Raw genomic sequence first — 23,084 nt, 5'->3', positions numbered from 1 at the left:
GATTATATTGCTTGATGACGTTTCAGCGACGGCTTGTAGGCTATTTGTTTTCTAAACATTTTGTATACCAATGTAACATGCTGATAAGAAATTGGTTCATTTTATGAAACTGTTGTTGAACGTTCATTGCCTGGTTCACTGTAAGATATTAAACGACATTTTAAAGGCCATGCTCACACTTTCACAAAAAAATTGTCTTCTACCTACATATGTTTTATATTGATACAAGAACAACGCTTATAGACGTTGACGTTGTTGATTACCAACTCCATTTAGTTCGTTTGTTACGTGAAACAAATGTCTAAAAGTGCAATGTGTATAACACCTAACCTACAGCAAAAGAAATCGTGGCATGGATAGATTACAGCTAGGGGTGTTCAATTTCGATTATTTGAATATTCGAAAATCAAAATTCAATTTGTTTTCGATTTCCGAATTTCGATTTCGAATATCACAACTGTTCACCAAACTGCAAAATGAGATTTTATTGAAAGAAACGACATGAAAATTCGATAGAAAACGCGAAAAAAAGCCATGAAAATTTGCGAAAAAAGAACACAATTAACGTCTACAGCTCCAGGCCCATGTTGGTGTTTATGAACACAAGCGGATCGACATGGTCACCCGTCAGTCGGGATCTCAGCTTCGTGAAGGTCAGGCCAGTTTTTGAAAACGATTGCTCCGCTGTAGCCGAGGTCGCTGGGATCCCAAACACTTCAAGTTCATTTTCACAACGAGCGATTCACTGCAGAGTGCAGAGGTTTCGACTCGAAAGCGACATCGAGTATGTTTGCAAGCGCATAAAGCTAAACGCACGCTCCGTCTACGTAGCAAATTATGTTGTTTTTGGGTGCATTCAACATCTGATGACATTGAATCGACACAAAATGGTAGATTTTTGCTGTCCCAGGCAACAACACCAGTCATTTTTACATTGACTCAGGCGCGGATCTAGAAGTTTTTTTTGGGGGGGGCCAGAAAATTTGAAAATGAATTAAAAAGTAAGAAAAAGATAAAACAGATAGCCTATGAACAATCAGTGGCGTAGCCAGGAATTTGGGGGGTTTTGACGGCGTGTTCGCCAAAGACGACACCCAGCGGCGGGGGGTCTGGGGGACCTCCCCCAGAAAATTTTGAAAAATTACTTTGAATTTGGTGCATTCTGAGAGCATTTTCAACAAAAATATGGATTTGAATATTCCTGTAAAATGGTGCTGTCCGGTGGCATAGCAAAAGGATAAGATCATGTTTTCTTCGGCATTTTTTCGGTAGTAAAGCTAAGCATCTATGTTTTCTTGTTGCTAATTCCTGGCTGAGATGTTTGAATGTTTGGTATTGGCAAAACTCGCTCTTGTAATGCAGTTTCGCTTAAAATTACGTACACTTTGTTTTAGAGACATGGAGACTGAAAGCATCATTCTCAATCTCGTGACGTCACACGCGTGCCAAAGGGGGGGTTGTAAGTCAGCTGTGGGACTAATATCAGCTGTTTAGAAGCATATCAAACCATTCAACAATTTCTCACAAAATTTCGGGGGGGGCCCGGGCCCCTTGGGCCCCCCCCATAAATCCGCGCCTGCATTGACTCAACGTCTGCAGACATTAAATCAAGGTAAAAATGACAGTTTTTGTAGTCTGGTGTTGGATTGTAGCACCGCAACTCGTTCATAGTGATTATTTATCAAGAAGCTGTTGCGGTTTGCATTCAAAAAGTGTTTTCCTGCTGCCGATCGCTAGTTCATCTATTGTTTTATGTATCAATATTCAATACAGCATAAAAAAGTGCCCCCACACAGAAATATGCGTGGGGGCCTGGCACTCACACAGGCCCGTAGCCAGCCGGGGGCCAGGGGGGCCTCGCCCACCCTGAAAAAATTTCGCCCCTCCTTGGCAAAATCTCAACATTCTCAAGCAACAGCTACAGTTATAATGATTTTGCACATTTAAATTTTTTCGCCCCCCCCCCTAAAAAAAAGTTGCCCCCCTTGCTCTGCGGTCTGGCTACGGCCCTGCCCCCACGGCTTAGGCGCCTATGGATTCGGTAAAAAATGGATAAAACTGCGACAAAGCCTAGCCTACACTTTCTGCTATTGCACAACCTAGCTATCTTCATTCTTGAGAGAAATTTGGCATTAAAAATGCCAACCTGGCATCCCTGGTGCAGGACTAGCCGTTGGACCCGCGAGAAAGTGTGATAGACACGTGATCGACGATGCGCATGCGTCGAAGTCTTTTTTCGCTTGCAAAATGCGACAAGACAGATTTCGCGCCACTCGCGTTACTTTCAACCGCGTTCAGCCGAACGGGCTGCTATAATTTCGAATATGTCCGATACGAAAAACGAATTTCGAATATCACCTTAATCGAAATCGAATTGAATCGAAAATCGAAATTGAACACCCCTAATTACAGCTTTGCAAGGAAAGGAACAGCTTTTCAGTTCACGCCGTTTTTAGCGTGAACTAACGGTTATATATGCAGCCTACTGTTTTAGTCATATTTCTTGCAAATAATTTAACAATTTCGTTAAGGCTGACCATTACTTGTTGAAAAAAGTTAAGGCTTGGCTACAGGAGGTCGTGTCTGATTTGTCACATTTTGCAGATTTTTGCGATCATTGCTGTCTGACTGAAATTGTCTAAAAATGAGGTCTTTTTGCTGACTCTTAAAAATATAAAATCATTTGTTGTAAGGAAGCACTAGAGATGAAATGACAAAAATAAATTAAACGTTCAGTCAATCTGTTTTCTTGTTTTTGTTTGATAACTTTTGCCCCTAGGCCTAGGCTATACTGAAATGATCTAAAAACATGTAAAAAATTCTTCAAGAGTAAAATTCTACTTGCTGGCGAAACGTGTCCTCTTTTTAGGCGATGGAAATATGGTAGGCCTAGCGTAGCCTACCTTATAGTAGAGTAGGCTTGCATTTTGTCAGCTTACATTTGATGAGTGTCGAGTTCTTAGACTACACTACCACAGAGATGATTGTGAGTAATACTGCGTTTTTGACAATATATTTGCAAAAACCAAATTTTGGAAAATTTTGTTTGCCCCCCCAAAATGTTTTACTCCCCTACGGCTATGACTTCAGGGCTCTCACTTTCAAGGAAATTCAGTTCTATTTTGAAATTTTAAGGATTTTTAGCACTCACTAACGCCATTGGCTGTCATGTTTGTACATTGTGCATGTAAATGATCGTGTATTTATGATTCTAGTGTTTTTTTTGTGAATCTAGTGTTTTTTTCAGTTAAATCTAGTACTTTTCCATGACAAGAGAGTGGCAACAGTGCCGTACCGGTACCACACCAAGTACGGTAACACAAAAAAATGATTTAATTGCTTTTCGTGATGAGCTAACGCATCAAGAGTGTTCCCCTCAACACTATCAACAGTTTTGATAACCCACCAAGGTCGATCAACGTAGAAACTATCTTTTTTGTCTTTTTTTTTTACTCACAAATTGTTAAAAAAAATTCACTAGCCTTTTTTTTCTCATCTTTCTACATTTGTAAAAACTTTATTAAGGTGTTGCGACCATGCCATAACTGATTGTCCTGCTTTGGCATCATGCACGTTATAGCGTCCGTGTTTTGTCATTTCTACCTTTTTCTAGACCCCTGCTATGTTTGATATATATTGTTTTTCGTTGTGATGGTCAGAAATAAAAACAAACTGGACTGATACCAACTGCATTTTCATGAAGACCTGGATCACTTAAGTTGCCAAGGTTGCCAGATATTAAAGCCTAAACAAGCTTATTTTTGAAAATTGGCATCTTTATACCAAATTGGTAACCCTGCCTGACCGAGGCCTCCAAAAACGCTGCTCCTCAATGAAATAACTACGAATTAGGTAAAAATCTTAAACATGATACAATTTTTACATAAAAAGTTATATAATATTTAAAAAAAAAAGTAGCCCAATTGGGCGCCAGCCAAAAAAGCGCGCCCAACGCGATTTTTTGGCGCCTGGAGAAATCAAAAGCAGCCCAATTGGGCATAAAAGCGCCCAATCTGGCAACCTTAGCTAGATGTACGATCGTGCTTTCCAACGAATGCCACCGATGTCGTCCCCCCGATGTCGTCCCCTGCCGATGTCGTCCATGTTGCCAGATGTTCAACCTTTTTTGTCCATTTAAATGTAAATAAAAATTATGATTGTTTGAAACGAACTTATTCAAATCGAAACGAAATTTTTCCAACGATTTTCTTTTGTTGGTTTTGTTCTTGTACTCTATTGTTAAATTTATCATTATTGTTTTACTCGTTAAAATATTGTTCAACTCGTCATGACTTATACAAAGAAAAATAAAATTGAATTGAAAACAAAAAAAAATCTTTCTTGCCCTGTTCTGGTTCCTCATGAATTTCGCGTTCCTCTTTCGTCTGAAGAACATGGATTTCATGTTCCTGCAATCAACACAGTGGCGTAGCTTAGGGAGGGGGCAGACCGCCCCGGGCGGCACGTCTGGGGGAGGCACTTTCAGACTACGATTTTTGATTTTAATCTGATAAAAAAACGCATTTCATTTTCACGTACTTTTTCTTGAAGGGGTGGCAAAATCTAAATCCGCCCCGGGCGGAACATTCCCAAGCTACGCCACTGAATCAACACGCAATTTCTTTTCATGAACATTTATTTTGACATCGGTAATGTAGCCCACTGCAAATTGGTTAGTTGGTTTTGAATCTTAACCTAGCTGGCATCTTACGTCATGGAAATTGCTAGAAAATGTCCAAATATTGCACCATCGTTCGTAAGACCTTATGAAATATTGCATCAGCCGCTTTGAACACCTGTTTGAATGACTTCATAATTGTCTTTCATTATTGCGTCACAGTACTGCGTACGTGAGTTTGAGATATTGCAAATCATTCTGGTTATTCTTAAAATTGTTTGTTGGAAGTCAGTCGCATATTTAACTGTTTGCTTGGTGCTTACTAGCTGGACAAATTTTCCGTCTTTTATCTAAGTAATTTGTTCTGTAGTGACAAGTTTTAGTGGTGTACGGCGTTGCATCCAATTTCGACAGCCAGGTGGCTAATTTTACAGAAATACAAATTTGAATAGACGTTTTGAAGGAGTGTTTCTTTTTCGGTCATTACATGCAGACGAACGGATTCGGGAATCTTACGTTACAATTTTCCCACGAAGAGATTATGGTTTACCGCTGTGACCATAAAATATAAAAGACGAGTTCTTGTCAGTTGGTAGGTCAAGAAGAAATTAAAGCAAAATAATAAAAGAAGATCTTGTTGGTTGGTAGTCTACAGAAGCAAAAGAAAATTAAAGACATTTCTTCTCAGTTGGTACTGAAGAACTTCAAGTTAAAAATTAAAGGCGTTTCTTTGTTGGTTCTGAAGAAAAAACAACATTGACATTCATTTGAAGAAAAAAGATTAAAGACAATCGATCTGTGCTTGAAGATTCAAGTGAACGAATCCAAGCAAGTTGTGTGGAACTTTAGGACTTTATATACCCCTACAACTACGGTATTGTGCATTTAAATTCTTTTTTTACTATCCAGTTATTATAAATTCTTTTTTGTATTTTTACGGTCTTTGAAGTTAAGTTTTTTATAACTTAATTTTGTGTGTTTGTGTAACTTAATTTTTTTAATTGTTAAATTGAGCCCCAACATTTAATATGTCTACACTCGGTGGCGACAAGGACTCGACCGCCGTCGACTCGACTGAGTTTAAGCCTGATGATGTTCTTTGCGGTCGGGCAGGCCATTCTGGGGAGGGACCCAGTAACAATGAGGCTAAGTCAGTTCGAGAGGCCCGGCATCTTAGAAGGGATATTTTGACTGAAATTGGGGAACTTTCTTTAGCCCTAGGTTCTTTGAGTGATAAGCAGGAACTGTTAATTTTTAGATCTAAGTTCTCTACTTTGGAAGAGGATTTACGGCATTTCCATGCTCTTTTGACTAAAATTTTTAACTCTGCGAATCTTGGCAGAACTTCGTGATAGGGTAGACCCCGAATTTAACTCGTTAAAAAATAACTTTGAACAAAAAGTAAGTGAGTTCTCAGATATGTTGGATGCTGACATACATCCTGAGGATAGCGCCTCAAATGTAAGCACTAGGATGTCTAGGACTTCGTCTCGGATAGTGGCACAAATTAACCTGCAGCTAAGACGAGAGGAGCTCCAGATACGAGCTGAGGCTGAAGCGAGAGCTGCTGAGGCCACCGCGAGAGCTGATGCCATACGAGCTGAGGCCGTACGAGCAGAGGCCGTCGCGAGAGCTGAGGCTGAAGCGAGAGCTGCTGAGGCCACCGCAAGAGCTGCTGAGTTTGCACTCAAAGACGCACAGTTGAGGGCTGAACAACGTAAAGAGGTAGCTTTGGCTGAATATCGATCAGATGTGGGCTCCCGGCGTAGCTCCAAGAAGGGCTCTTCTAGGCATTCCAGAAGTGAACATCAATCACAGTTTAATTTACACAACCTTTTCCAGACGCCTGTTCAATCTGTAAGTGGACCAGTGCAATCCACATGTTTTCCAGCTGTTTCAGGAGGTCTGGGGGCCGCGGCTAAGGGTCTTCCGAAGGCTGTAGAGCCAAGGCCTGCGAATTATAGCCGAACTCCTCCCCCAGAGCGTGCAGGTCACGGGGCCGCCATTAGCAGTAATGCTTTGCCCCCTTCACAGTTTTCTGCGCCGCTAGTTTTTGATCGCCCAGCTACACGTAATTTGCGTGGTTGTGAGAGGCGTATCGCGTCTCCAGATTTTAACGTGTGCGAGGATCGTGATTGGGCTGTGCATGTGACTGAGCCCACTCAGCCCCTTAAGGGATATAGCTTGTCTTCTCCCGCTAAATCGAGTTCTCAACAACAGGATTGCTTTTTTGAATACCGTACCAAAATAGTAGGACGTTTTTCGATAAGGCGGCCTTGATTGGTTACGATGGTAATAATATGCCATTTATCTTCTTTAAAAATCGTGTTACGGCCTTAATGGCAGCTTCGCCCTTTAAAGGAACTCGTTTGACTTTGTTACAAGCAGCTTGTGTTAGAACAGCTGCGCAAACGATTGCTAATTTGGTTTCCGACACTCCTGGCTTGTCAGAAGAAGACAGGATAGAAATGTCGTTAGCTCGCTTGTCCCAGCGTTTTGGGGTTCGTGGAGGTCTTTTCGCCGAACCGGAAATTAGAAAGTATCGCTATGGTAGCAATTTGACTTCGACCTCTTCCAGTGATCTGAAAGAGTTTAAAGATGAATTGTCGCAGTGTCTGCTTTACGCGCAAGCTTATGGTCAGCGTGACAAATTGGAAGGACGTTTTGTTTTGGATTTGGCTAAGCGACTCCCGTTTGACGCTAAGCAGCGTTATCTTGACTTTTTAGGTGATCAGTATGGTGGTACTGATGAGCCTACTTTTCAGAGTTTGTTTGAATTTGTAGTACGGGAGGAAACGCGCAAGTCGACTGATTTTAGTATTATGCTAATGGGCGATTCTGGTGAGTCGCAGCATTTTAAAAAGTTTGGCAAAGGAAAATTGCCTTCATGTCCGGTTAGGCAGACGTCGGTAAAACCCCATGATAATGTGATTTCAGGGAGTTCGCAGTACTCGACTGCTGTTGGCGCACCGCGCGGTGGTGTGGCCAGACGTAGAGACATACCGGCATGTTTTTATTGTTCGTCACGTGGTCAAGTTGAATATCATTTTTTGTCTAATTGTAAAGAATTTTTGCGCTTGACACCTAAAGATCGGAGAGATGTCATTGTGAAAGCTGGCAAATGCTTGAATTGTTTGCGCCAGCATATGGTTAGGGATTACGTTCATGCAAACAACTGTCGTAAGTGTGGCCCTAACAACGATAGGAAACACTATTTTCTTCTGCATGATTTTTATGTGACGTCACGTGATTCTCTGGATTCTGTTGGTAAAGATGATGTTGGTGCCAGAGTTCCTGTGCGTAATGTTAAGATTGGAAATGTTAAAGCAGCCTTTAACCGCATTACTGCTGCTCGTGTTTTCAATCCAATGACTGGCAAATTGAAGTTGGTGTATTGTCAGCATGATCCTGGTTCGCAGTTGACTTTTGTTTCGAGTGATTTGGTCTGCGAACTTGACGTTAAGCCGTATGACCAAGTGTCGTTTAAAATGGATACTCTGGCTGGTCAGAAACCTACTTGTGCTGACCTTGTTAAACTCAACATTCAGTCGTTAGAGACGAATGAACTGTTTTGTGATATAACTTCGGTGGTTAACAATTATGAAGCTTGGGCTTGACAATGTTAAAACTTTACCACATAAGCAGGATTTAAGTAGTTTCCATCATTTTCATGACGTGAATATGTTTCATTTGAATGATTGTAGTACTGTAGATGTACTGATAGGAAACGACAACGCTTATTTGATGTGTGCTAAAGAAGAGCGTGTTGGTGAGAATCGTAGTAAACCACATGCTTTGCTCACTCCTCTCGGTTGGTTGGCTTGTGGTGGTAATTCACCCTTAGATGAAAGCGTTGCTAACGTGTGCAGAGTGCAAACGTCTTCAGAGTCGGATGTCATCTCTAGCTTTCAGCCTAAAATTGAGTCTCGTGATATGGAAATAGCAGACCTGAATAAAGTCATTCAGGATTTGACCTTGCAAAATGAAACCTGTGAATTGTCTCGCAATGATATTTTGGCTAGAGAACTTGTTGAACCGAATATTGAGTTGAAAGATGGTCGATTTGAGATACCTGTACCGTTGAAGGAAGATATTGATTTACCTAACAATTTTGTGTTGGCGTCAGATAGAGTTGCTGCTTTAAGGAAGAAGGCTTTAAAACAACCTGAACTTCGTGATTTCCTTACTGACACCATAAAGGATCTTAAATCAAATGGCTATATTGAGCGTGCTGGTGAAGCAGAAAATGTAAAGGGATTTGAATGGTATTTACCATACTTTGTGATGTCACAATTAAAAAAACGTATTGTTTACGATGGCAAGTCTGAATTTCGAGGAACTTGTGTTAATGATGTAATGTTTTCGGGTCCTGACTTGTTGAACCGTCTGGTAGATGTCTTGGCTAGATTTCGGCTTGAAAGATTTGGTCTCATGGCTGATGTTACCAAATACTTTTTTCACATTTTGGACTCTTCAATTCGTAAGCCCAATTTTATTGAACTGCTTACGTACACAGGCAGTGCTGTTCGGATCGTGAACGAACGCCCTTTGGTACCTTTGAGTGACGACCCTAGGGATTTTACTGTCATCACCCCTGCCTCACTTTTGACCTCATACTTAGACCCATACTGTGCTGTTGGGCAACCACATGATCGTGACCAACTAAGGAGGGACTATCGGTTCAATTTGTCACTTTCTCAGCAGTTTTGGAGTAAATGGATCGATTTTTACTTGCCAGGGCTTCAGGGCCGGAAAAAATGGCTAAAAATGGCCGAGAATTTGGAGCCTGGTCAACTTGTAGTGGTGGGTTCTCTCCAAGACATTGGTAAACGTGGGAAGTATCAACTTGGGAGGGTGCATGAGGTAGTTCCACAAATTAGGAAAGGGAAGCCTGTGGTTTGTAGAGCTAAAGTTGCCGTCTGCAACTATGATGAGAGTACGGGGAAAGTGAAAGTAGACTACGTGTTGAGGGATATTTCGTGCCTCGCCCCCGTAAAGAACACCTAAGTGTTAGGGTTTGAGCCTGGTTTTGTCTGCGGTGGCGGACACTTGTCTGAGCCCAGAACAGTCGGTTATTATCGCAACCATTGTATATAGCGTCTTTTTAGCGTGTACCTATGGTACCAAATTTATGTATCGTCGTGTATTATTCGTATTGTTGTTCATTCTTTGCATGCCCTTTGTATTTACGTGTTAACATAAACGTGAGTGATTCAAACAATTTGTGTATCGTGTGTTTTTATTCATTGGCTCACAATTGTCGTCAATTCTTTTTTAGTTATGCCATGTCAGACTGTCATAACTAGGGGCCGCTATGTTCCCAACAATTTTCACCACATCAAACGTCATATAAAAACCGTTATGGTCTACTTAACCTAGCTGGCATCTTACATCATGGAAATTGCTAGAAAATGTCCAAATATTGCACCATCGTTCGTAAGACCTTATGAAATATTGCATCAGCCGCTTTGAACACCTGTTTGAATGACTTCATAATTGTCTTTCATTATTGCGTCACAGTACTGCGTACGTGAGTTTGAGATATTGCAAATCATTCTGGTTATTCTTAAAATTGTTTGTTGGAAGTCAGTCGCATATTTAACTGTTTGCTTGGTGCTTACTAGCTGGACAAATTTTCCGTCTTTTATCTAAGTAATTTGTTCTGTAGTGACAAGTTTTAGTGGTGTACGGCGTTGCATCCAATTTCGACAGCCAGGTGGCTAATTTTACAGAAATACAAATTTGAATAGACGTTTCGAAGGAGTGTTTCTTTTTCGGTCATTACATGCAGACGAACGGATTCGGGAATCTTACGTTACAATTTTCCCACGAAGAGATTATGGTTTACCGCTGTGACCAGTATGCTAAACCCGCTAAAGCTACTATGTTTTATTTCTCTATGGTTCAACAAAGCAAACTCTCTACCAAAGCTTTATCACGTCCAAAAGTTTTTACCAGAAAACTTTATAGAATTTTTTTTAAATTGCTGAAAAAAAGTAGCCTATTGTTGTGAAATGCAGTGCATAATTTCATTTGTGCAGTTTCTTTCAGTTGAAGAACATTGCAAATTAATTGTTTTACCAGACAGCGCAAAAGACTTGAAAAAAAAACTTTGCGATTTCAAAACAATGTGTGTGAGCCCTGTTTTCCTACCATACCACTATTTTCGTAGGCCACGTTCCATACTCAAAACTACACAGCTGGTATGAGCTACAAATAGCACGCTTGAATCAAAAACGTCAACGTCAAAGTTCGCATTGTGACATCACAGAGATCGGTGTAGTGTATTGAAATGTGATTATTATGTTATGCTTATGACCGGTTACCAGATTATCTTTTGGCAACCCTGGCAAGTATCCCGGAAGGACATTCTGTTGTCAGTAATTAATCAAAGTAGAAGTGCATGTTATTTCTGTATATAATACACCAGTAAACAGACAGAATATGACATTTGGCGACGAGAAAAATATTTAAATCTGTAGCCTATTAGTTCAAGAGGTCCAAGCAGACAGTGAATTGTTCTTATCGTGTTGTCCAAACTACTAGTGAGCATCATGAATGGAGCTGCAGTTACCTGCGAGGTGTCAGCTGTATTACTCTTTGATGTCAATGGTGATGCACAAAACCAGGGGCAACGTTGGAAGCGATGGAAACGGGCGTTTTCATTGTATATCACTGGAAAAGGTGTCACCAGTGATGAACAAAAACAGGCTCTGCTGCTGCACACTGCTGGTGTGGATGTGCAAGAAATTTATTTTTCTTTGGTTCCAGACAATGAAGGTAAAACTCTTCAAGAGACTTTTTGTTGGATGATCATTTTCTTCCTAAGGCTAATGTACCTTTTGAACGCCATGTTTTTAGGCAATTGATGCAAAAACATGATGAGCCGGTGAACAAATTTGTTTGCAGACTGCGACAACAGGCATCTTTGTGTGAATTTGGTGATTCATTGGATACCCAACTTCGTGATCAAGTAATTGATAAATGTCATTCCAATCAATTACGACGAAAGTTTTTGGAAAAAGGAGATGTGCAGTTAAATGATATATTAGCTATTGCTAGAGCACATGAAGCAGTTAATTCACAGGTTAAGATGATGGAAAGAAAATCATTAGAACCAAGCATGCAGCATGAAGTAAATTCAGTTCCTATACAAAGAAAGATTAATATTAAGTCAAAACAGGGAAAAGACACACAAGAGTGTTTTGCATGTGGATTATTTGGTCATTTCAAACTTGACAGGCAGTGCCCTGCAAGAGGGAAGAAGTGCCACAAATGTGGAAATCTGGGACATTTTCAAAAGAAATGCAGATCAAAAGTAAGGAATACAACACAGTTTTATCAACAAAGAAATGCAAAATCTAAAACCTTTTTAAAATCTAATGCCAATCAAATAGATAATTCAGGATTGGGTGAAAATGAATTTGGAGCATCAAGTAATGTCTTTTCAATGAAAAGTTCAACACATGGGCTGTGCAGTGTAAGTTTAAACATTGGTGGTGTGTCAGTGGGAGACATGTTAGTTGATTCCGGTGCATCATGCAACATTGTGAACAAGCAAACTTGGGAATGGCTGAAGACATGTAATATTAATGCAACAACAAGGAAATCTGCTAAAACATTGTACGCGTATGGAAGTAAGAAGCCAATTCCAACATTAGGAACATTTACGGCAAAAGTTGAATCAAAAGTTACACAAAAAGTATGTGTTGCTGACTTTGTGGTAGCAGATACCGATGGACACAGACTATTGGGCAAAGACACCGCAGAGACTTTAGGTTTGTTGCATGTTGGTCCAATACATGTAAATGGTGTTAAATCTGGTGCTAATAATGTTGAACCTCAAGTTGATAATGACATTGTGTCTAAGTATGATGGTTTATTTACTGGTGTTGGCTTGTTAAAAGATTATGAGTTAAAATTGCATATTGATGATTCTCTTAAGCCAGTAGCTCAACCTGTTCGAAGAATACCATTTCCGCTGAGAGAAAAGGTAGATGTGAAGTTAAATGAATTGCTTGATGCTGATATTATAGAAGAAGTCCCAGAAGGATCATCAAGTTGGATCTCTCCATTGGTAGTCATACCTAAGAGTGATGGTGACATTCGCATTTGTGTTGATATGCGACAAGCCAATCAGGCTATAGTTAGAGAGAGACATCCAATTCCCACTGTTGAAGAACTGTTGTATCAACTCAATGGTAGTACTGTTTTCAGTAAGTTGGATTTAAAATGGGGCTTTCATCAAATAATGTTGGATGAAACGAGCCGCCATATTACAACATTTGTTACACATCGAGGTCTATACAGATATAAAAGGCTAATGTTTGGACTGAGTTCTGCTCCTGAAAAATATCAGAAAATTATTTGGGATTTATTGAAGAACTGCGATGGTGTTGCTAACATTGCAGATGACATTGTCATTTATGGAAAAGACAGGACAGAACATGACAGTCGATTACATGTGGTACTGGAAAAGTTGTTAAAATCTGGATTGACTTTGAATAAAACAAAATGTCAGTTTAGAATGTCAAAGCTTACATTTTTTGGACATGACTTGCACCAACAAGGGGTAAGTCCCAGTGCAGAGAAAATTGCAGCTATTCAAAAAGCACAACCTCCAACTTCAGCTAGTGAAGTCAGATCATTCATGGGTCTTGTTCAGTTTTCAGCTAAGTTTATCCCAAATTTAGCAACCATTGCAAGGCCTATACTAGACTTGACCAAAAAGACTGCAAAGTTTCAATGGCATAAAGCACACCAAGATGCATTTTTGAAATTAAAAGCAGCGATCACAAAGGCTGATACATTGGCATATTACCGGAATGACTGTAAGACAAGAATTGTGACAGATGCATCTCCAGTTGGTATAGGTGCTGTGTTGACACAGTTACAAGATGGAATGTGGAGAGTCATTTCTTATGCATCTCGAAGTTTGTCAGATGTGGAAAAGAAGTACAGCCAAACGGAAAAAGAAGCTCTAGGGTTGGTTTGGTCTTGTGAAAGATTCAATTTGTATGTATTTGGAAGACATTTTAAACTTGAAACAGATCATAAGCCCCTGCAATAGGCCTACATTTACACGAAGAAATCAAGACCATCAGCAAGAATAGAACGCTGGGTATTGCGTTTACAATCGTTTGATTTTAGTGTTATCTATCGTCCAGGGAAAACTAACATTGCTGATGCATTGTCAAGGCTAAATAAAGAGCCCTATGAAGAAAGCAGAGATTTAAAAGAACCTTATGATTATGTGAGATCTATTGTTCTTCAAAGTATGCCAGTCGCTTTATCTACAGAAGAACTTGAACAAGAATCAGCTGCTGATCCACAATTGTCAGAAATTAGGGACTATATTCATTCAGGAAATTGGTCCAAGTGTACAGACACAAGCTTTTTGCATGTAAAAAATGAACTGTGTGCATATGGAAACTTGTTGCTCAGAGGGACAAGACTCGTTATACCTGCTACATTGCGTGAAAAAGTGCTCAATTTGGCACACGAGGGTCACCAAGGCATTGTCAAGACAAAGAATCGATTACGCACAAAGGTGTGGTGGCCAAAGATCGATGCTGATGCAGAAAAGATGTGTAAACTTTGTCACGGATGTCAAGTCACCAGCGACTTTTGCAGACCAGAACCAATTGCTCGGGTATTGCCACCAAGTGGGCCTTGGCAAGATTGTGCGGCAGATATTCTTGGTCCATTACCAAGTGGTAAGAACATTTTAGTAGTGGTAGATTACTTTAGTCGTTTTTACGAATCTGCAATCTTGAAATCAATCACAAGCGAAAAATTGATTCAAGCGATTCTGCCCATGTTTTCAAGGTTTGGAGTAGGCTACCTTACTCATTGCGAACTGATAATGGTCCACAATTTGTATCGAATGATTTTGAGAATTTTCTTGAAGAATATGGAGTAATACACCGCAAAACAACACCATTATGGCCTCAAGCAAACGGTGAGGTGGAACGACAAAATCGAACATTGTTAAAGGCAATCAAAGTTGCTCAAGTTGAAAAGAAAGATTGGCGGTATGAGATCAACAAATTTCTAATGGCATATCGTTCAACTCCGCAAGTTTCTACAGGTTCTACTCCTAATATTATATGATGTTTCGCAGAGAAATGAAGTCTAAATTACCTGAACTGTGCCGAGAACCTCAGATCTTTGATGAAGGGATTCGAGACAGAGACTGGAAGGGTAAAATAGACGGTAAACTATATACTGACTTTAAGCGACGTGCTGTCGACTCAGATATTTGGGTTGGAGATGAAGTTTTGGTTAAAAGTCAAAAATCAAATAAACTTTCTGCAAATTTTGATAGCGCTACCCAACAGGTAGTTAGGAAGGAAAGGGGGGAAGTGACAGTACAAAACAATGAAGGGGTTCAATTGACACGAAATTCGTCGTTTTTTAAGAAATTGCACACCAGTGATGAAAATGTAAACTCACCTCCTGCTGACATGACCGTGAACGCTGATTTGAATGAGTCCTCAATACCTGTACGTACTCGTCCGACACGTAATGTCAGTAAACCTGCTCGCTTTAACGATTATGTAACTTGAAGTGACTAGAATGCAGACTTGTATGCCTATGATTCCTTTTGTTCTTTCGTTATAAAGACTAGCTCTGGAACGCATGTCTATTTGTTTAAACGTCATGTCAATTGAGTGGTAATCTATTTAATTGTTCGCCACTACAATTTCAAGATCAAAGTGTGAAAAGTAGAAGCAAACGTATTAGGCTAATCATGATCTTTGGAGTATGGCTATATTCAGTGACGATCGGTGAGGGAAAGCAAGGAAAGCAGTGCTTACCTGAGCGAAAACTATGCAAAATATAATGACTGAATTCTAGGTTTAACTTCTTATTATTTTTATCAAGTCTATTTTAACTTGAAAATTACTGTGTTCGTGACTAGAATTACTCGTAACGCTTGTGAGTAGTCTAAGTCCTCACCAAACCGCATGTCTTGCCTATAAATGCCAATTAACGCAAACGCTTTTGTCAGAAACCATCACTGAAGCTTCAGGAAAATCAACTTTCAAAGTTGCTTACCCTACATTGAAAAACGCCTTCGTTTTATCCAATCCTCAATCGTTTTGCAAAACGACACCAGCTGCTTAGCCAATCAGATGTGTTATCTGGTGTTATGGTTAAAGTTGCTTTCCCAGTGACGTCAATGCGTATCTCATAGCGGCTGCTTTTGGTTTCAGGCGAAAGGAATACAGCCTCTACGCATGAGTGATTTTCGGGCTTGTAACTATAGGCTACTGAGTACGCTGAAAATAAAGCTGGTTCTCTTACCAAAAAAAACATAGATTCTACAATAAAACATGCAATTCCAAAGGGTACATTAACCAACCAGTACTGAAACAGCACAAGTGTTTTTTAAATTCTTTGGGTCAATAGACTGACATCACAAGTTCAGAGCAAACATACTTGTGTTCTTCAAGAATGGACTAGCTTAATTTATAGGCTAATTATTTGCTCTTTACTAGTGCACCAGTCCAATGCATGTCGTAAATGCTTACAGATGACATTGACAATAAGTTTTTGTGCTCAGTCTAAAAAAGCAGCCAACATTCTAGACTAGTCCCAGTTTGATTGATTGATTGAATCTTTATCCTCGGACTGGGAAAGTCCGAAGATTTTGTTTTGGAAATGCTCTCAGAGCGCACCAAATTGGAAGTGTTTTTCAAAATTTTCTGGGGGAGGCCCCCCAGACCCCCCGCTGGAAGTGTTGCCTTCGGCAACACGCCTTCGGGCTTCGCCCGACGGTTACGCCTCCTCGTGCCTACTACCTTGCTGCAGCATATTTCCAAGTTGCTTTCCCAATGGTTTAAGCCACCGAACGTCACTGGCTATATTGCTTTTGACAGTAAATGTTGGTACTTAAAGTTAATCTGTGTATACCATAGATTGCATGAATGATGCTTACGTAAACGAAATCTAATGATGATGCGTCGTTTGGTTCAAGTGCTCATGGTTTTCATCACCTGTTATGATCATTTAATGTAAAATAGGTTTTTATCGAAAGAAGTAATGCCTTTGAAAACTACGTTTTAAACCGAGAAGGAAGGGATGTAGTGTATTGAAATGTGATTATTATGTTATGCTTATGACCGGTTACCAGATTATCTTTTGGCAACCCTGGCAAGTATCCCGGAAGGACATTCTGTTGTCAGTAATTAATCAAAGTAGAAATGCATGTTATTTCTGTATATAATACACCAGTAAACAGACAGAATATGACAATCGGTGAGATTAAAAGAAGTCTCATTGCCGCAGTTTGCAGAAAAATGCTTTGATCATACCTGCTCAGCCAATTCAGCAAAGCTGGTCTTTTTTACATTGTTTCAACGTCTGCAGATGATAAATCAATGTAAAAAGGACCAGTTTTGCTGGCTGAAACATACAGCATAGTGTTACATAACTGTTCCAGACAATTGTTCACCTAATCAAACGTCATATAAAAACCGTTCAAGTCTACTGAATCTTACGTCATGGAAATTCCTAAAACATGTGCCAAAATTGCGCCATCGTTCGTAAGACTGGTGTCAAACCTGTTTAAACCTGTTTCAGTTGAAACCTGTTTAAACATGAAATGTTGCGTCGCGCTAACTGCTGGCGTACGTGCTTTTGAGTTATCACAAATTTTTCTGATTCATTCTTGAAGTTGTTTGTTGGAAGTCGGTCGCACATTTAACTGGTTTATTTGGTGCTTGCTAGCTGGACAAATTCTCCGTCTTTTATCCAAGTAATCTGTATCGTAGTGACAGTTTTTAGAGGTGGAAGGCGTTGCATCTCGATTTCGATAGCCGCGGGCTAATTTTACAGGAATACACTTATTGCATAGACGTTTCAAGGAGTGTTTCCTTTTTGGTCACTACATGCAGACAAACGGATCCGGAAACTTTATGTTACAATTTTCCCACGAAGAGATTATGGTTTACCGCTGTGACCATAAAAAATAAAAGACGAGTCTTGTCAGTTGGTAGGTCAAGAAGAAATTAAAGCAAGAAAAATAAAAGACGATTTTTGTTAGCTGGTAGGCCAAGAAGCACTTGAAGGCATAAAAATAAACGACGTGTTTGTTGTCAGCTAGTGCAGAAGAACTACTTAGAAGTACAAGAAATAATAATATAAGATTTTTTGGTTGGTAGTCTACACTCTTACAGAAGCAAAGAAAAGTAAAGACATTTCTTCTCAGTTTGGTACAGAAGAAAAATAACTTTGACATTCATTGGCAAGAAAGAAGATTAAAAGACAATCCATCTGTGCTTGTAGATTCAAGTGGAAGAATCCAAGCAAGTTTTGTGGACTTTAGGACTTCATACCCGTACAGCTACGGTATCGTGCATTTGAATTCTTTTTTGTATTTTTCGGTCTTTGCAGTTAAGTTTTTTATAACTACTGTAGCCTAATAATTTGTGTGTTTGTGTAACTTAATTTTTTTAATTGTTAATTTAGCCCCAACATTTAATATGTCTACACTCGGTGGCGACAGGGACTCGACCGCCGTAGACTCGACTGAGTTTAAGCCTGATGATAATCTTTGCGGTCGGGCAGGCCATTCTGGGGAGCAGGGGCGGCGCCAGCCAAAAATGAGTGGGGTGGACAAAAATATTTCGAGGTAAAATGCTACCGTACAATATGGTCATTAAGATTACCGATTGCGAAGTGATTCACTGCAGCTCGGTTGTAAAATTTATTGAAAAATAAACAAAGGAAATTGAAAGGGGGCAAAAGCTGGTTTTCCATTGAGCGCACTCTAAATTATGAACAAAAGAATAGAATGGGGCCAAACGCTCCCATACATTTCCTATGCGGTCCATGGAATTGCCGACTACGATCTTGATGTTAGCAAGCTTGTCGTTATTTTATGTCATGGAGCTGCTGCAATGATAGGCGGCCTCATAAAAATTTATTGGGTGGCCCCTTAAACAGAATTTAAAAAAAACTTAGCTATTACCCAATAATACCCATAGCTATAGGTTAAGAATCACTGCACTAAAGTTTTATTTTGCGCTCGCAGGTCAGTCTAAAAGCTTCCACCAATTTTTGAAGATCAGTGTTATCGGCAATGTCTCGCTCACTGCTGATCTGCACCAGATGTTCAAGTCTTTGTGATGACACGGCAGGTCGCAGATAATTGTTTATTGTCTTAACTTTGCTGTGGATACGTTCACAAGACGCCACAGTCATGGGCAAAGTAGCAAAAATTTGAAACAAATCGCTGTACAAATGATTTAAGATCGTTTTGTCCACACAATTTCAAAAGTGAAGGCAAACACAATTAACCACGCGGTCTTGATCAATCCACTTTGGTGCTTTTTAAATTCTAGTTTCCACTTGTGACAATTATAGCTGATCTCAAAAAAGGAAGATCCTATTGCTGCCCAACCTGATTTTCATCGAAATTATAGAATTTGACTAAATATTCAACTTTAGACAAATTTGATGGAGACATGTGCGTGAAATAAAATGCAGCTGCATTTGACATTAATTCACATGCTTGATTCGAGTAACGCTTTTTAAGTTCATTTAGCATTCTGTCAAAGGGTAAAGAAAAATCTCTTCTCAACTTTTCTGTAATGGATTCTGATTCACTCCACGGAAGACTGTTGCAACCTATCAATAATATCTGACCATCTCGGAAATGGTTTGGTGGGTAGCGGCATCGCTTAGCCGGCGTGGTGGTTTCACTGGTTTGATTTCTATCCGCAAACAGCGATGAGTTGAAAACCAATTTGTTAAAATCTTCCTCTGAACGCAGTGAGTCAAATGCTCTTGTCAAGTCGTTGATAGCAGCAACCCCAGTGGTGAGATCCATTTCTTCACTTTTTAAATAATCTGAAGCCTGTTTATTTAACGAAAAGCATTTATGAGGAATAAGACTAGCAGTAACAAATTCAGTTTGCTTGATGCGGAACAACAAACCAGTAGCTACACCATTACCTTTGTTTGACATTTGTTGGAACATTGACAGTAGTGCTGGATATAGGCTACATTAATAACAACATCCAGATCATCTAAACCTGCAGACCATCTAGTAGCCTATCAGATAACGAGTGCAATGTAATTTTTCCAGACATGATTCCCTCCTTTTTCAAATGCTCTTTATACAAAAAATGTCAGTTGGGAGAACAATCCATAAAGTGGTAGATGTTACCAATTGTTTCAAAAATTGTTTTGACTGTCGCTAGTCGCTACGTTTTCAACACTGTGCTCAAGCACAAAATTTAATCGGTGTGCAAAACAATGAAAATATACCGACAGTTTGGCACCCGCTGCAACTAGGTGTTGCTGTACACCTTCATCCTTGCCTGACATGTTGGTGGCCTCATCAAAACCTTTGCCTATTAGGTCTTACAAAGCTTGTGTCTCAGCTGTGATAAAAGCCATCACCTCAAAATGGTAAAATTAGACTACAATCAATCAATACAACAGAGCGATAACAATGAAGATTCTTCATTTCTTCTTATGTCAATGCTGCAAAAGTAATTCATACGTAAGAAGTTGAAATTAATTTATGACGCAGTCACTAGGCCCCCCTAACCCCCTGCATACAACCCCCAAGTTTTCTAATCGGATCTCGACGAATTACAAAATTGACCTTAAATAGGAGTGGGGTGGACATGTCCACCCCAGTCCACCCCGTGGCGCCGCTACTGCTGGGGAGGGACCCAGTAACGATGAGGCTAAGTCAGTTCGAGAGGCCCGGCATCTTAGACGGGATATTTTGACTGAAATTGGGGAACTTTCTTTAGCCCTAGGTTCTTTGAGTGATAAGCAGGAACTGTTAATTTTTAGATCTAAGTTCTCTACTTTAGAAGAGGAATTACGGCACTTCCATGCTCTTTTGACTAAAATCTTTAACTCTGCAATCTTGGCAGAACTTCGTGATAGGGTAGATCCCGAATTTAACTCGTTAAAAAATAACTTTGAACAAAAAGAAAGTGAGTTCTCAGATATGTTGGATGCTGACATACATCCTGAGGATAGCGCCTCAAATGTAAGCACTAGGATGTCTAAGACTTCGTCTCGGATAGTGGCACAAATTAACCTGCAGCTAAGACGAGAGGAGCTCCAGATACAAGCTGAGGCCGAAGCGAGAGCTGCTGAGGCTGCCGCGAGAGCTGAGGCCATTCGAGCTGAGGCTGCCGCGAGAGCTGAGGCCGAAGCGAGAGCTGCTGAGGCTGCCGCGAGAGCTGAGGCCATTCGAGCTGAGGCTGCCACGAGAGCTGAGACTGAAGCGAGAGCAGCTGAGGCAGCCGCGAGAACTGCTGAGTTCGCACTCAAAGACGCTCAGTTGAGGGCTGAACAACGTAAAGAGGTAGTTTTAGCTGAATATCGATCAGAGGTGGGCTCCCGGCGTAGCTCTAAGAAGGGCTCTTCTAGGCATTCCAGAAATGAACATCAATCGCAGTTTAATTTACATAACCTTTTCCAAATGCCCGTTCAACCTGTGAGTGGACCAGGGCAATCCACACGTTTTCCAGCTGTTTCAGGAGGTCTGGGGGCCGCGGCTAAGGGTCTTCCGAATGCTGTAGAGCCAAGGTCTGCGAATTACAACCGAACTCCTCCCCCAGAGCGTACAGGTCACGGGGCCGCCATTAGTAGTAATGCTTTGCCCCCTTCACAGTTTTCTGAGCCGCTAGGTTTTGATCGCCCAGCTACACGTAATTTGCGTGGTTGTGAGAGGCGTATCGCGTCTCCTGATTTTAACGTGTGTGAGGATCGTGATCGGGCTGTGCACGTGACTGAGCCCACTCAGCCCCTTAAGGGATATAGCTTGTCTTCTCCCGCTAAATCGAGTTCTCAACAGCAGGATTGCTTTTTTGAATACCGTACCAAAATAGTAGGACGTTTTTCGATAAGGCGGCCTTGATTGGTTACGATGGTAATAATATGCCATTTATCTTCTTTAAAAATCGTGTTACGGCCTTAATGGCAGCTTCGCCCTTTAAAGGAACTCGTTTGACTTTGTTACAAGCAGCTTGTGTTAGAACAGCTGCGCAAACGATTGCTAATTTGGTTTCCGACACTCCTGGCTTGTCAGAAGAAGACAGGATAGAAATGTCGTTAGCTCGCTTGTCCCAGCGTTTTGGGGTTCGTGGAGGTCTTTTCGCCGAACCGGAAATTAGAAAGTATCGCTATGGTAGCAATTTGACTTCGACCTCTTCCAGTGATCTGAAAGAGTTTAAAGATGAATTGTCGCAGTGTCTGCTTTACGCGCAAGCTTATGGTCAGCGTGACAAATTGGAAGGACGTTTTGTTTTGGATTTGGCTAAGCGACTCCCGTTTGACGCTAAGCAGCGTTATCTTGACTTTTTAGGTGATCAGTATGGTGGCACTGATGAGCCTACTTTTCAGAGTTTGTTTGAATTTGTAGTACGGGAGGAAACGCGTAAGTCGACTGATTTTAGCATTATGCTAATGGGCGATTCTGGTGAGTCGCAGCAATTTAAAAAGTTTGGCAAAGAAAAATTGCCTTCATGTCCGGTTAGGCAGACGTCCGTAAAACCCCATGATGATGTGATGTCAGGGAGTTCGCAGTACTCGACTGTTGTTGGCGCACCGCGCGGTGGTGAAGCCAGACGTAAAAACCTACCGGCATGCATTTGTTGTTCGTCACGTGGTCAAGTTGAATATCATTTTTTGTCTAATTGTAAAGAATTTTTGCGCTTGACACCTAAAGATCGGAGAGATGTCATTGTGAAAGCTGGCAAATGCTTGAATTGTTTGCGCCAGCATATGGTTAGGGATTGCGTTCATGCAAATAACTGTCGTAAGTGTGGGCCTAACAACGATAGGAAACACTATTTTCTTCTGCATGATTTTTATGTGACGTCACGTGATTCTCTGGATTCGGTTGGTAAAGATGATGTTGGTGCCAGAGTTCCTGTGCGTAATGTTAAGATTGGAAATGTTAAAGCAGCTTTTAACCGCGTTACTGCTGCTCGTGTTTTGAATCCAATGACTGGCAAATCGAAGTTGGTGTATTGTCAGCATGATCCTGGTTCGCAGTTGACGTTTGTTTCGAGTGATTTGGTCTGTGAACTTGATCTTAAACCGTACGATAAAGCGTCGTTTAAAATGGATACTCTGGCTGGTCAGAAACCTACTTGTGCTGACCTTGTCAAACTCAACATCCAGTCGTTAGAGACAGATGAACTGTTTTGTGATATAACTTCGGTGGTTAACCCAGCTTGGGCTGACGATGTTAAAACTTTACCGCATAAACAAGATTTAAATGGTTTCCGTCATTTTCATGACGTGAATATGTTTCATTTGAATGATTGTAGTACTGTAGATGTACTGATTGGCAACGACAACGCTTATTTGATGTGTGCAAAAAAAGAGCGTGTTGGTGAAAATCGTAGTGAACCACATGCTTTGCTCACTCCTCTCGGTTGGTTGGCTTGTGGTGGTAAGTCACCCTTAGATGAAAGCGTTG

The sequence above is a fragment of the Aplidium turbinatum genome, chromosome 4, assembly GCF_918807975.1.
Source record: "Aplidium turbinatum chromosome 4, kaAplTurb1.1, whole genome shotgun sequence".
Lineage (NCBI taxonomy): Eukaryota > Metazoa > Chordata > Ascidiacea > Aplousobranchia > Polyclinidae > Aplidium > Aplidium turbinatum.
The sequence above is the reverse complement of the archived record's forward strand: the minus strand, read 5'-3'. Positions refer to the sequence as shown.